Genomic DNA, 16,543 nt, shown 5'->3' with positions numbered 1-16,543 from the left:
AGGGTAAGCGTTTGGTCTGGACTGCGGCAGAACAGGGGTGGCAACATGGGGAAAGGTCTTGGCCTTTCACTTCTTCAGTCTCAGAAACGGAACAGCCACAGGGCAGTTTGGGCAAATATCATGTGGCTGGTCCATTTTTACTACAGTGGAATAGTCTAGATTGGGAGGCTTTTGCACTAAATTATAATTGTTTGGCTAACAGGGGACTTTGTTGGAAATGTTGGTTTCTTATCCCATTCCTTTGCTGCTACGCCTAAAGATGTGTGGATCGGTCCGAGGTGCTAAACCTGACAGACACTATATTATTAAATATAGCAAAAGATACATGACTGGAAGGGAGGTTTTTGAAAAATGTAACTTAAATAAAAAAGCTGCAGTGCTAACGCAAGTTTGTGATTCCAGAAATGCCAAACCAACCCCAGAGACCTGCAATGGCTGCAAGCATTATGTTCCCTGTTTTTATTTTATCGCTGCCACTCCTCCACACTATTTGTACCGAGATGCACTTTAAAAGAGATAGTATGACATTTGGACAATCAAGAACAAATTCTGATTTACATTGACGGCCTGGCAAGAGGCACAACGCCTCCTGTCAGATTGGGGGGTGGGATTAATAATGATCGACATCTCAGAAGACGCTGGTGACAATGGAAATAATAAAGCAAACAAACAGGGGGTATGTCAGCTGGCAGGCATGTGTGTTTTGTATTTGCTATATGTTAAGTAAAATAGGAGACATTTGTCAAAGCATGTAGACATTGACAACTAAGAGCATCTGTTTTAGAAAATGTGTTCATCGATTTTCCCTCTTAAGCTCATCTAAGGACACCAATTCTTAGTGTTTAAGGTTGGGTTTTGGAGGGAATTCCAAGACCAGGAGGTATTGAAAGGACTTTCTGTCTTGTGACAAAACTAATGGCTGCATGACACGAATACGTGAATAGAAAATATAGTACTGTCTGAAAATTGAGTTTCCTGAATACAACTTCTCTGCATGGGTGGTATATTTAGACCTGCTCAATGAAATAACCATGGAAGGTAGTAATGACATGGTATTTAGTATTGTTGTCATACAGGGCGTGGACTCGAGATCAAAAGTAATTCCCTGTGACTCGACTTAATATTAGCAACATAGATGCTCAGAGCAGTATTATCAGGCACTTTCACCCACATATGATAAAATGGGGAGTGTTCCATTAAAGGAATGTAGGATGGTTATAGTATGATCTCCCTTATTTTCTTCATCTCATTCACAATTTATCGAGAATGAATGAATACATAAAAACTGCTCTTGTGTGCATGTTGCCTTCACATGATAATGATGACAAAAACAGAAAATGGTCTATAATCAGACTAGCAGGTACAAACAACCAGACACATACATGCAGACACACACAGACTAACTTTAACACTGAATATACAGAAAAGGATCCTGTGTCTGTTTTTGGTGGACATTCTTACAGTCAGCATACACATTGCATGCTTCCACAAAACAACTGTGGCATTGTGCGGAATGTACAGTGGCCTTTTATTGCCCTCAGCACAATGTGCACCTGTGTAATGATCATGCTGTTTAATCAGCTTCCTGATTTTCCACACCTGGTTTCCACATCAGGTAAATAGATCATCTTGGCAAAAGATAAAGCTATATGCTCTCTAACAGGGATGCAAACTAATTTGTACACAAAATGTGAGCCAAATAACTTTTCATTTCATAAAACATGATATCAACTATTTAAATGTTCCATTTATAATTTTTAATGTGCAAAATAACACGCATAGACATAGAAATTGTGTTTATGAGTTAATCTGACTCAGTGCTTGAAGTGGGGGAAAAAAGGTGCCGGTACTCTCTTTCATTTGCATATCATTACATTTGAGATTTTTACAGCGTCTAGCTCTGGCAAACGCGTTCTTTTATTGCCTTTCTGAAGCCAGGCTAACATGACTTACAATTTCAAATTCGACACACTTTTTCTAAGTTTCTAAGTTTTGGATTTCACCAGTGAAATATATGTTTACGCTCAGGCGGAAGCCGCATCCATCAGACAGCTCCTGATAGGGTGAACCGACTGCTTGCCTTTACGTGATTCGTCAAGATCTTTAGTAAGTCATGTATTGCCCTCTGGGTTGTGCACTTTATGTAACATTACGTTAGGTCATTACAAATCTCTCTGACACTGACGCTTTTTCTGTCAGTGGTAGAGTACCGGCTGCATGTGAGAAGTAGCGGTACGCAAGAAAAGGTGCAGGTACGCTTAAGAGTAAAATGTAGAAGTGCCGGTACTGCGTACCGGTGAGTACCGCCCCACTTCGAGCACTGATCTGACTGTAACAAAGTAGAGAGAGGCTTGATTGCCATAATCAGATACATTCTATATATTTGTAGTATACAGCCAGTAGTGTCATAAATGAGACCTACAAGCAAACGACCACCACCTGCTCCTTATCGTCTACCTACAGTGCAGTCATTCACATTAGTGATATTTCAGGATTTCAGCAGAAGTGACTTTCTCCCAATCATTCAATCACACCACACACACTCACACAAACCTTTGACACTTGTCACTGCTGCTGAAGACAACCCAGGGAAAACAAACAAGGGCAATGTCGTGTTGATGGATACAGTACACTAGCTAGCTGTCACCCCTACACATACACCCAGGCTATAGCCCAAATGGCCTATTCCTCTTCCAGTTCATTACTTTTGATCAGGACCCATAGGCTCCAATAGGGATAAATCCTGGGAGACAACCAATCTCCCCCCCAGCAGCGTGTGTCTAATATAAGGTCTACTAAGCCTCTCTCCTGCACAGCTCCAGGGACAGTCTGTCGGTGGGGCACTGTTCAGGGGCCATCTGCCCAGAGCATACACACATACACACATACACACATACACACATACACACATACACACATACACACATACACACATACACACATACACACATACACACATACAGTGTGCCAGACCTGGCAATGTTTCTAGGTCTCTCACTGACATTTGGTGTTCCAGCCCAACCATCTCTGCATGTACACAACTAACACCATGTGCTTGGCCATATCCTCTAATGGCGAATATCTAAGGTAAGAAGATGAATGTAGATAAACCATTATTAAATATTAGATTTCAGATAACAGCACATGCACAACCTCAGTGCAGCCGTCAAATAATAATGGCAACAAACTATCTCTGTTGTTACACTGTACATTTTATACTAGAGAGCTTAGGCTTTCATTAAAACCCAGTCAACACATCAACCTTTCATAGCAGATATTAGGTTATCATCTAAGGAATTGACCTTCAGTTAACAAAGCTATACTTTCCACAAGCTTGATCATCTTACACATCTTACACCATGTGTGCTGTGCATGTTTATGTTGTAAGCTGTGTGTGTGTGTGTGTGTGCAAAACCTAATGTTTGTGTGTTTGTGTGTTTGTGTGTGTGTGTGTGTGCGCGCGCGCAGGCTCTATTTTAAATGTCAAGTCAGATTACATTATTGTTCACTTTCTATTACCGTTAGATAGCCTGCACCTCGGACTAACAACACACATGCCCACACACACACAGACACACACAACAACAGCTAATCATTCAGTGATAGTGTACATGAATGCTGTAATCGAGACAATGATGCAAAGAGATATTAGTGCTGTAATGACACTACTCTTAACTGGCATAGAGGCGTGCGCACTGACAGACACACACACACCAGCCGGGTATGCATGTAATGATTAGTGAACCTACTAATGCTATTACTGTCAGAGCTACAATACATCAGGTGTAAAAAAGAAACAGCTGTGCACAGCGAAATGCACTCAAAGTAAATCATACTCAATCTTACACACACACACACACACACACACACCTGATGAAACACATTCAGGTGTTTTACTGCGAAATTCTGAGCTCATTAGCATGAGTATAAACACACAGACTAAAACCAGAAGATAAAATGGCGGCTATGTCACCCACCCACGCACACACACACCCTCACACACACACAGAGTCAGCACAGAACTTCCTGTTGAGCCGGCTGGAGCAGAAAGATAAGAGCATCACAATGCATTCTGGGAGATAAAACTGCCACAAAGCATGCTGGGGCAGAAAAGCATAACTAAGGTTCTGTCCCCAGCAAATCACCATTGAACCTGCCTAACTCAGCTACAATGGGCAGACTTGTCTATGAAACAGCAGATGTAGCCTACATTTCGTTTTTTCCAGTTCCCCTTAGCTTATGTCTAATTTTGCACCTAAAATCAGTTCACTATGTAGGGTGTGATTTGAGATTTCTTTTTTTTTACATAGGTCATCTGCTAACATTGCTACCTTGTGTGCAAAAGTCAAGCCAATGACTCATCACATTTTAGATTGGGTTTCACAGACATACTGTAGCATATCCAGCATTGTAAACGCAACATAAAAACACTACTGCTTTGCTCCAGGCTTTAGCTCAGTAAGGCAATATGTTGATTCAGATCACCTAGGTTCAAAACCAATAGTTCACACCTGACCTATCCTTCGATCTCCCTTCCAACTTCTTTTGTTTTACTCATCAGCTGACTGGGAGTGGAGGGAGAAGATGGGGGTAGGAAGAGCATAGAGTGGAGAGAAAAGGGGGAGGAGGCAGGGTTGAGAGAGGAAGGATAAGGGGGAAGGCAGGAGGCTGGAGAGAGGAGAGAGATAAAGAGGAGGAGGGAGTGTGGCGAGAGGAGGGAGAAGACGGGCAGAGGGGAAGAGGGAGGATGGAAAGACCAGGGAGAAGAGGGGACAAGAAATGAGGGAGAAGAGAGGAGGAGGTAGGAGGGAAGCTGGAGTGAGATGCAGGGTGGGGAATGAGAGAAAGAGAGCAGGGAAGAGGTTGAGGAAAAGGGACAGTAAAAAAAATGCAAAGGAAAGAGAATCAGCGTTGGAGAGATTTAAACATTTGTCCAGGTGCCCAGTACCTCAAAATATGCCTATTGCTAGGGGCAATAGGAAACATTAAAAAGATACAGCAGGCTAGGGGGTTGATGAGATGTTCACCCACAAGCTTTGGTTTCATGGGTTATGTGTTCAATCACAATGCTGGGCACTCATGTCTTTGTTTGAAGCCTTTCCCAAACATAAACCCCTGAACCACTTTGAATCATTACCCAAACAATGGCCTTTTCTTTTTAACTAAAGGCGTTTATCCCATGTCTAATCACATTTGCTCAAAAACAACCTTTCACTTTATAACGTTAACTATAAAGAGTTAAATAATTTCACAATGAATAGTCAAATAAAAAGAAAGGTGTAAACAACGTGCTGAAGTGAAGTGAATTAGAAACGTCTTGACGGGTGGAAGGAGTGAGAGGACAGAGGAGAGAGACTCAGAGAAAGCTTTCTCTGTGGTAGTATGTTCCAGTGTGTGTGATTAAGCTGTGTGTAGTGTTAAAGAAAAGAATTACACAACAGCATGGCTATGATGAATGGTGTTCTGTGGTGTTTTTCCTCACACACACACACACACACACACCCACAAACCCATTGAGGAGAAAGAGACAACATGCACCCCTGTGTCCAATTATTCTACAGTTTCTGAGTGTGTTATTAATCTTAAATATGCTGTGAGAATGGACACGAGTGTGTGTGTGTGTGTGTGTGTGTGTGTGGGTATGTGTGCACGCAAGAGTGTACATGCATGCAGCGTTTGTGTGTACTTGCACGGGTGTGCTTGGGTCCCTGTGTTGGTGGCATGTGTGTGTGTGTGTGTGTGTGTGTGTGTAGTGTGAACTGGTGTGTATGCTGGTTAAGGGGATATACGACTCGTGCCAAGCTGTTGGGTTTTACAGTAATTACAGTTACAAAGATACAGAAGCCCTTGTGGGAGTTAGACTTGGTAGCAGCTCGGTCATGTGTGAATCAGCTTGTATAAGCATGACGCTAGCAACACCACGGTCATTGGTCTGATTCCTGCAGAGGCCAGTGCCACCAATGCTGTAACGTATGCACTCATTGCTATCAGCGTTTTTGGACGAAAATTGTTCATGTGAGCAGACAGCTAATGTGTAAAGCAAGAGACAGCAGAACAAAAAGTGATAAATGGAAGAGGAACACATGAGAGGTGGTTGAAACTGCAACAGATGGCATCACATCGGGTCATAACCTGACCTCCCTCCCTCCTTTCCTCCCTCCCTCCCTTGGCTATCAGTGTTGGACAGCGGAAATGAATAAAGTGCCCGAAGTGCCAGTCCCTCTTAACGGCTGCTTGACAAATCCAGAACACTCAGACCTTAGAACACACACACACGTGTGTGTATGTTGAGGTGCGTGTGTTTGTGTGTGTGATCCACAATCTACAATATGAGTGCATGTGGGGACCAGATAGTGAACCTGGAAACAATAGGCCCCCGCAGGTTTTTTGGCCGGGTTAGGATTAGTTTTGGAGGTTATTTGTTAAGTAGACAATAAATGAAATATCAATGAGAAGACAATAAATTCAGTATCAAAATACTAGATGTTTTATCTAGCGTGGGCACAAGTAAAAACATGATATTTTCCAGCATACAGAAAAATTGGCATAAATTGAAAAAAGAAAAGAAACCAAGAAATGCAAAAAACTATAAAGACACCAAATAAAACAAAATGTATTAATTCAAAAGTTATGTTGCTGACATGTAGTGGGTTTTCACACTTTTCTGTATAACATTGTTTATGTCCTATATTTACATTGTGTACACTAAACGAAACCTTTAGTCAAAACACAGCCTTACAGCACTATGGAATACATCCAATAAATAACACTACATAGCTGCAGGATTGTTAAAACCCTATTGGAAATGCAGTCAGGCTTCAGTGGTGTTAATCGTGTTATGACGGTATGTGTGTGTGTATGTGTGTATATGTGTGTGGAGGCAAAACCTTGGCATGGAGGATTTCGGTTCTGACCAATTACCCCTGTGGTTGTGTGTCTGTGTGTACGTGTGCGTGCGCACACACGCGCGTGTGTGTAAAGGCTAAATCTGAAATCCTAGGTAGCATTCTGTCATTTCATTCCATTTGTGTGTCAGAAAGTGAACAGGTGTTATATTTTCTTTGTAGCCATACCTCAGTGATTGTAGCCATAGCATAACAATAAACAGTTGTTAACTGTTTAATCCAGGCATATTGGCTCCTGTTCATTACTGTTCATTATGGATTTTCATTACAGTAAACTGTGTGTGTGTGTGTGTAAATGTGCTTTGGCTTTGTGTGGTGGACACATGGTGGCTGTTGGATCTGCTCAGAGCTCAACACCCTCATGGCCAAGGTTTTGCCTCTACAAATACACACATTCATCTTTCTATTCTTGTGTGACCTGTGAGGTGATCCATAAATAAATGTATGCATGCCTAATGCATGCCCTAAACCTAACCTTCACTCTCAACATAACCTAACTCTAACGCTAACCTCTACCTATTGTTTCAGTTTTCTACATCACCCTGCTAATGGAGCATTATGAAGCAGCACGTTTTTCCTGTGAGAGTGGTGTGGGTTTTAGCAGAGCAATAGAAAGGGAGTGCCCAGAGCAGATGTGTTAACAGTGGGATTTCCATATGCTCAGTTCCACTCACACACTGTGGCGTGTATAAAATCAATACTTGTCAAAGTATTTAAATTCTCTCTTAGGGTTATATTCCTCAATTTAGAACATTCTGAGTGTGGATGTCTGAGGGTGATGTCTAAGTGTGGTCTGAATGCTTTGAGTGAATGCAGCTTGCTGCCTATGACTCTCCTGAACTACTACCACTGTGTAGCGGTCCTTTTGAGTGCTTGGCCTACAGCAGTCAAAGCATCACTCTGGTAGCTGCTACACTTTCAGCAGCTGATGGTCCAACCCACCTACGGAGGAGGATACAGGGGATTTCCCAATGAAGACCTGTCTATCTGAGTGATGCGTCTTCCTTCCTGTTCCATCAACGTTACTTCTGCTACTGTGGACTTCCAGAACTGCCTCAACATCGCCAAATCCACCACTGATCCAATTACATATACACGGACAGATGTGAACATGTAAACATACTGTATATATTCAATATTCATTATTTATAACAGCCCTCATCTCTTACCGAAAAAAGAAATGTACTACGGAACGTATTTGTTCAATGGATTAAGCATTAAAAAACATTGGTGGAAGCACTGCATTTATTTATAATTGAAACAAAACAACAATACACAACATACATATTAGAAATTAAAGCAGAGATCCTTGAAAACATGAAGCCCCACAGTGAGAGCTACTGACAAAAGACCCGCAGCATTAACTCACACACAGAGAAGATTTTTATTCTCTAAACAATAAAATCTTGTAATGTCTGTGCAGGGGTAGGAAATAGGCGCAGACAGAACGGAGGTGTCCAACAACAGGAAAGTTTGATTCCAGCAAAAGAGCGCACACACGAACAGTACCCGACAATAAACAATAACCGACAAAGAACTAAACAGATGACAGAAATAAATACAAGGACCAACAGGACAACACAGAACAGGTGAAAGCAAACACAGGTGAACAACATGGACTAATTAACTAACAAGGACAGGAACTCCAAATAAGGACATGACATTAACAAGCAAGGAAGCCAAAACAAAAACAAGGACTGGAACGATCCCATTAGGCTGGAATTGTTACAAATAGGCTATTCATATCTAAATACTATACAACCTAATAATTTACTTACCTGGAAACCAAAAGACAATTGGCAAACATTCCCTCAATCAAATGATTCAGTTGGAACACAACTACAGAACCAACTGTACTAAGTAACACATTTTAGACTTTTCATTTTAATTGATGCTTCTCAGGTGTGACCTACTGTCAGATGAACGTAAATCTCCGAGGTCAGTTGGTATACCTCAAGAAAGTTCTACAGTAAATTCTTGGACCAATTAGTTTCACTGTTATTAGACTTAATGATATCCTCTGCTTTCAACAACAGTTTATTCTCCAAAAATGATAATAATGCTATTATTTTAACTGCTGTTGAAGAATGACAAAGACCCTTCCAAAATGCTCTAGTTATCACCTTTGTTTTTTCTAAATGCAGATATAAAAACTCATGCCAAGGTGTTGGCAGCTTGCCCTGTGTTCCTTTATGACCACTATAGTTCATAATGACCCAACAGATCTTGTCAGACGCCTCCTCCATATCATTCAAATATCAGTGCTGAGTCTCATATTGCATTAATTCCCATGATGCACACAAGTCTTTTGATTGCCTACGATTACATTTTATGTATGGGAAGTATAAATATCAATTAATACGCAAACTCATCTTCAATGGTTCTTACAAAGATACCCAGGCTATCGATTCTCAGGCTACCTATATTTAAATGTGACATTTTCAAACAGAACATTCACTAAGTGAGAGCGAGATGGATATTGGAGCAAAATTTAAATGTATTAAAAAAAAACGCAGGCAGAATTTTTGGATTTACTGTGTTAATGTTGCAATTGACTGTTTTACTCTAGTTATGTAAATAGCCTGGGATAAACTATTGGAATGCGATTAGTTGTTATTATTTTTCGTTAAATTGCAGCTAGTCTGATTAGTAAAAAGACACTTTATCTGACACTAGTGTGACTTAACAACTAACACTGACCAGAGTACCTCCATGTGGACTCCATCATATCCATCATATCCCATAATTACCCAAGCCCTCAAGTAATGTTTCTAACCAACATATCCAGTAATAAATTAATACTAATTCATTAACCTTCATAGCATGCAATTTGTGAAAGTACAGGAACTTTAGAGGTTTTGCCTTTGATGAACACTTTCGCTGGAGGGAATATACGTTTCCGATTCATTTAATGTAGCGTGATGGGTTTTGCGCTGTTTAATAAAGGATTATTACACCAAAGACTGAACTGGTCTGATGTGGAGTACACGCAACAGAGTCATCTCTGTCTCTCAGGCACTCACTCACCTTATCTCAAGAAACACAAATAAAAAGTGGATAGAGTTCAGTGGTGGCTATAACATTTAATTCCCATCGGGGATAAAACTAGTTGCCCATGGGTGTTGTGAATTAATTGCTGTTAATGATTAAGACAAATAATGATAATATTAATAATTATAAGGAGCAATTCTCTTAGTAAAATAATCCCAGGGTTTTCATCACAGCTCTTGGATCCCCCTACAACATCAAGACTGAACCCCAATAAATATTAACCAGCATAAGTCTTTTTAATCAGATGCAGAATTGATTGTTGCAGGAGATATTTTCCAAACAAATCTAAAACCCTAATATGTAACGTAATTAAACACAATTGTATGGTGGCGGATAAGAGGGCACGGCGGCCAATAATAGGGGGTCGTATTTTTTTTTGTCACGTCGCTGTAACCTTCAGCATGCGCTGGGACGGTTTGCAGCCGAGTGTGAAGCGGTGGGGATGAAAATCAGTACCTCCAAATCCGAGGCCATGGTCCTCAGTCGGAAAAGGGTGGCTTGCCCACTTCAGGTTGGTGGAGAGTGCCTGCCTCAAGTGGAGGAGTTTAAGTATCTAGGGGTCTTGTTCACGAGTGAGGGAAGGATGGAACGGGAGATTGACAGACGGATCGGTGCAGCTTCTGCAGTAATGCAGTCGATGTATTGGTCTGTCGTGGTGAAGACAGAGCTGAGCCGCAAGGCGAAGCTCTCGATTTACCAGTCAATCTACGTTCCTACTCTCACCTATGGTCATGAGCTTTGGGTCATGACCGAAAGGACAAGATCCCGGATACAGGCGGCCGAAATGAGCTTTCTCCGCAGGGTGGCCGGGCGATCCCTTAGAGATAGGGTGAGAAGCTCGGTCACCCGGGAGCTCAGAGTAGAGCCGCTGCTCCTCCACATCGAGAGGGGTCAGCTGAGGTGGCTTGGGCATCTTTTTCGGATGCCTCCGGAACGCCTTCCTGGGAAGGTGTTCCGGTCCCGTCCCACCGGGAGGAGACCCCGGGGAAGACCTAGGACACGCTGGAGGGACTATGTCTCCCGGCTGGCCTGGGAACGCCTCGGTGTCCCCCCGGAAGAGCTGGAGGAAGTGTCTGGGGAGAGGGAAGTCTGGGCATCCCTGCTTAGACTGCTGCCCCCGCGACCCGGCCCCGGATAAGCGGAAGAAGATGGTATGGTATGGTATGGTACGTCGCTGTAACCAACTAGCTGAAAATAAATAAATAATAACAATAATATATATGTGTATATTTCCATTGACATTTCATAAATGCTAATTAATGACACACTAGTTAACATTTGTATGTTAATAATAATCACTAAACGACAACTTGATCAAATTATTACTCGGCACAAGAAGATATTTCAAAACTTCTGTTGGCTATGCCGATAGGGTTTTCTACGCTACTTATGCCTACTGGCAGCGCAGTGCACTTCCATGGCTGGATTCAATATTTTTCATTGTTTAGTGTATGTTAGAACTATTAGAAATATTGTGTCTTGCCCTAACTGAAGGGCTGACACAAAATTCCGTCCACACAACGTATTCAGCCATCACTTAAATCTGTTTGTCTCTCACTGCTAAGAAGGGCTGCACTTCTCCAAATACATCTTGTTTACAATAATTTAATAGGTAGCCATTAAGGTACCCTTTTCCATTGACTCTATTCTGAGGCGATATTTTCGTTGAAGTTTCTTTTGGGATTAGTTTTGGTAGCAGATCTAGATGCCTAGCGTTCTTTGACAACGTCCTTCCAGCCCTGTAATTACAGGCAATGAGTCATGCAAATTAAACTACCACATGCATAGTATTAGCCTACTAAATATTCTATGATGGCACAGGATACTCTTGTATTAAAGAGTACAGACATGTTTGATGCCCAACAAGGATGAAGTCACCATGTCAGAAAGTTTATCTTGCCGGGAGCAGCCTCTGCAACCGTTCATATTGTCCCATGCATGGCTGTCTAGTAGAAGCCCAAGTACACAATGGAGGAAGAACCAGTCATGCAATGTGGTATCATTGCATCCTCTGGGTTTCACCTTGAACTAAAAAGAGCAGGATAGAGAAAAACAAACATCCTGCTGCCGCTGTAATTGTTGTAGACTCAAATCTTTGCCTCTGAAAGTTAATGAGCAGTCAGGAAGCCCTCATAACCCAAAACCTATCGTGCAATTCAGGCTAGCAAAGGGAAAGGCTTTGCATCTGCACTGAGCCGCAAAGTTCCTACTCAGGATCTAGCAGAGAGTCAGGGAGACAGATTCAGTCCGAATTAAGTCAGAGGTACATTCTAATGAAACTGACTGGGTCAGTGAACTCCTGCAACATATCAATGCAGGGCACAAGGGGTCATTCCAGCAATGTGGGAGTGCAATTCAACTAGTTTGCCCAAGCAATCTGGAGAGGCTTAGGAAGAAGCAAAGGGGAGCCTCGGTATCACTTCAAATGTCTTGTGGTCAAACCATCTACTGAAATTTCGGTCATTTTGGACAGATTCTGTCACACTTTGGAGAATCTTCTTCTGTTGTTTTTTTGTCTTTAATTTTAGATGCATTTGTCCAGAGAATGGACTTACAGAAATATTCAGGTTTGTCCAGGTGTTCTCTGGTAAAATAAAAACAGGCAGTTTGGCTAGTTTTTGATGGCAGAGGCTATTTCCTAGCAACCCTCCAATGAAGGTCATTTTGATTCAATGTTCTTCTTATTGTTAAAGAATGCACAGTGTCCTATTATGTTTTTTTGTGGCTCTTGGGGATATTTTGGAAGGGTTGCTGTCGAGTTGCTGTCATGTAAATGTAAATAATCTTCCTCACAGTGTAATGATGCAGCTCAAATCATTTTGAGACGGTTGTATATCCTTCCCCAGACTCATTTGTTCTCACTATCATCCTCCTGATTTCCTCTGAGATCTCTTTTCCTCTCAGAATGGTGTATTTTGCATTCACTTGTGTGGATAACATCAAATTGACCACAGGGCTATAGTACGAAGCAGAACTTGGGGATAGTGAGCTTACTTCATGTTGAACCCTGGATTGTCAGTGTGGTTCACTTGCTATCGAATTACATCACCATGGTAACTTATGCTGCACCCCTAACTTGCTCCGAGCAGGTTATATTCAAGATAACTGATCGACACATATAAAAGCACTGCCTACTGACCAATCAATTATCGGTTGAAAATGGCATCACCATTCTTAGAAGATTCTGGGATTTTGTTAATCGCAAGTCATTCCACAGCATCACCATTTAGGTAAAGGAAAAATAAGTATAGTAATTGTTTGATAATTCTGGTATATTGCCTGCATGGACACCAATGGTCTTCAGAAAAAGCAGCAGGCTGGACAATTAAAGGTAATTCCTTTTTGCACACATGGATATATTCACCCAGCACAGGTGTCACAGTTGGACTATATTTCTCCCCACCATGGAGTCCTTTTCACTGGTTTTTTATCTGCTCCCAAGACGCATAACACTGCCAGGGTTGCAACTGAAAGAATGCGGCAAACATTGTCTTACAATTTCATAAGATTTAATCTAAGAAATAATCTAAGAATTCATCTAAGCAACAAATAATTTAATGGAGTGCACAATTGTGATTATAGTCAGATCTAGTTGTACCTTAATGATGGGACAGTGATACTGATAAGCGTTATCACTTATGCATTTACACAGTGGCACATTTTTTTGCCAGCTTTCCTTCCTGCTTTTGGCAGCAGCAACTGTTGCTTTTAGCCTGGATTATATTTTTATATTCTTCATATTTCTCTAAAATTATTGTTTGCTCCTCTTGAATGAAATATGCCGCTCTGGTTGATTTTTCCATGTTTGCGATTGGTCATATGGTACAAAAACCGGCATTTTATGTGAATGCGCTCATCGCTAGATTTGGAAAACCTGGGTTCATTTAACAAAATTGATAACCACCATTGTAACACCGCTTATGAAGGATTGTGATTGTTAGGCTTAGTGAAGCCAGCTAACAAAAGGAAATCCTGTGCATGTTGGAATTGCTTCGTAGTACAGGCTTCAGGTTTCTTGACTATCAAAGTTCTTCACAAACCCTTCCATAATGTTCCCTGCTTTGATTGGTTAATTTGGTTCTCAAATTTTTACCCGCCTGATTCTACTTACCTACTTGAGCTTACCAATGAAATTTGCGGTTCACTTGTTTTTGTACATGCAGTAATTCCTTTTTTCCCCCAATTTTTCTTTTTTGTTCTACTGCACACATGATTTCCTCTAAACCAACAACTAAATATAAACATGTTATGTCAGATAAGAAAGACTGGTTCTGATTAAAGATGAACACTAAAAACTATTTACAATTGCATAGGGGTTCACATATGTTCAGGCAGCACTGTATACACACATACACACACACACACACACACACACACACACACACACACACAGACACAGACATTACAGGCACACAATTCCAAGTAGCATATAGGACAGTTTAATTCAAATGCAACCTATTAATAGATCTCAAAGCCTCGAACACCACTTAATCTACCAAAAGTATTTCATTCTACAAGAACAGACACAAAGGCGAGCACAAAATTATGATTAGCTGTGTGAAGACATATTAGTCTTTTAATTAAACCTATTGATGCATGGAAATAAAACAAAACTCATTTTCATAGAATGAAATTTCTAATGATTCTATCAAAAAACAAACACATTTCCCACTAATTTGCCCAAAATAATTACTTTCAAAGAAAATTAAAGTCAACAATTTTCATGGAAGACACATCACACCAACACACAGGTGCAATGATGCATGGACACAAACTCAAACACACACAATGTGAAGTCGTCTAACAACTGAACGAAAAACTGTCGTGTCATACCTGTTATCGTACAGCCTTCAGCAACAGACACAGCATACAATACAAACGCAAAGACACAGCTGAATCCAAACACCCAACAACGCACCATAGATATACACACACATTCACACACAATGCTAAACAAAGGTTTTTGCCACTTTGGCATAATGTCCAGGGCATGCAATGAGGCCAGAATATACTAAACTTCACTCAAAGAAAAAAAAACTATTAGTACAGAACTAATACTCACAGTGAGGGGCCAAACAGTATTCTTCATCTCCCTTGCCTTACCTCCCATCCTATCATATGCTGTCCCTCTTTTTACTCCCGTCCTTCAAACTCCGCCCCTCCCTCTTACCTCTTTCAGACCTAGAGCACGTGCTACTCTGGGGACAGGAGGTGGCAGGACATCAGCTGGCAAAAAAATTACATGAGATTAGGGGTTGCGAGATTCTGAATACAATTCCCAGGTTGTCCACAAATCCCAGTTGGAGGATTCCAGTTATCCTGAATATTGCCTTTCTGATTCTGAGAACCCTCCTACTGGAATTGTATTGACGCTGCATGAAGCTGATCCTTTCTGTCCACATAGGCAGATGTGAACAGAAACACAGAAAGAATACACAACATGCATGCACACACACTTACTCATACACCAGATTCAGACACACAGTTTTGGGGTACCTTCATGGGTTGCATGGTGGTGTTAGTCTTTGTACTGTGGGACAGCATGGGGAAAGAAACTGTTGAAGTGACAGGATTTTTGGTCATGACTGACCTGTACTGGCCGCTTGCCCTTCATCGGCCAGAGGTGAATTTTTGAAACAATGGTTGGGAGGGGCCAGCAATGATCTTGACCAGATGCGCTTACATCAGCAGTCATTACAAACATTTCGGTAACCTTGAATGAACAACAGCTTGTGAGTTGGCTATGTTAGATAGCTGAGCTTAGGCTAGCATCAGCGCAAACTAAGGACAAAACTACACTGCCTGCAAAAGCTGTGTTTAGGTTTTTTAGGTTCAGCAATATGTCATTGATTTACAGTCATTATTGACAGTAGTATAACTGTGTACGCTTGTTGCTGAAGTGATAGTAAAAGCACAGTGCAACAGTCTAGTACAGTATATTGCAACAGCCCTGTGGGACTGGGGTCAGGTGTCAGTACCTGTGTTCTTTTTCTAAAAATGCTGTCTTGTCTGTAGTTGTGTAGTCACCACCTCACCTTACATCTGGATCCTGTTACACATGAAGACACAAAACTGTTAGGACGGAAGGAGCACACACACTGACTCCACATAAAGAACACACACACACACAAGCCTTTGAAATTGCTGAATCCTTAGGTCTATCCTGAGCTGTGTGGGTAAACAGTGGTCCTCTAACTGAGCAGTGTGTGTGTGTGTGTTGTGTGCGCGGGTGCCTGTGTGCGTGGGTTGGCAAAGGGGGCTACATAATAGGCATCCTTTTCCTAATAGAATTGTGTTGACACACACAGTCCCTCCAGGTCCCCACGCACACACACACACACACACACACACACACGATTACATAAACACAACGTTGTGATAATAATCAGTTTGTCATCTGTGTGTTCCCGTCACATGGAACCCACTGCCTGTGTGTCACACCCATGTCCCAGCCTACACACACACACACACACACACACACACATCAACACATAGACTGGGAGCAGGGATTAACCTGAATTAACATCCACAGTGACAGACAGTGGAAACCCTAACTCGGGCAAAGAGGGAGCGGGTGAGATGGGGGA

The 16,543-nt window shown here is 41.6% G+C and overlaps 1 protein-coding gene across 1 annotated transcript in view; it reads right to left on the bottom strand.

Moving 5' to 3' along the window:
• LOC105022641 (protein unc-13 homolog C) overlaps positions 1-15,039 on the bottom strand; it is a 151,006-nt gene extending 135,967 nt beyond the window's left edge. The window contains exon 1 of the mRNA XM_034296733.1: positions 15,019-15,039. The gene's annotated coding sequence lies outside the window, so the exon portion shown is untranslated. The remainder of the gene's footprint in view (positions 1-15,018) is intronic.
• Positions 15,040-16,543: the final 1,504 nt, after the last annotated feature.

This window comes from Esox lucius, chromosome 2 (genome assembly GCF_011004845.1).
Source record: "Esox lucius isolate fEsoLuc1 chromosome 2, fEsoLuc1.pri, whole genome shotgun sequence".
Taxonomy (NCBI): domain Eukaryota; kingdom Metazoa; phylum Chordata; class Actinopteri; order Esociformes; family Esocidae; genus Esox; species Esox lucius.
The sequence above is the reverse complement of the archived record's forward strand: the minus strand, read 5'-3'. Positions and strand labels throughout refer to the sequence as shown.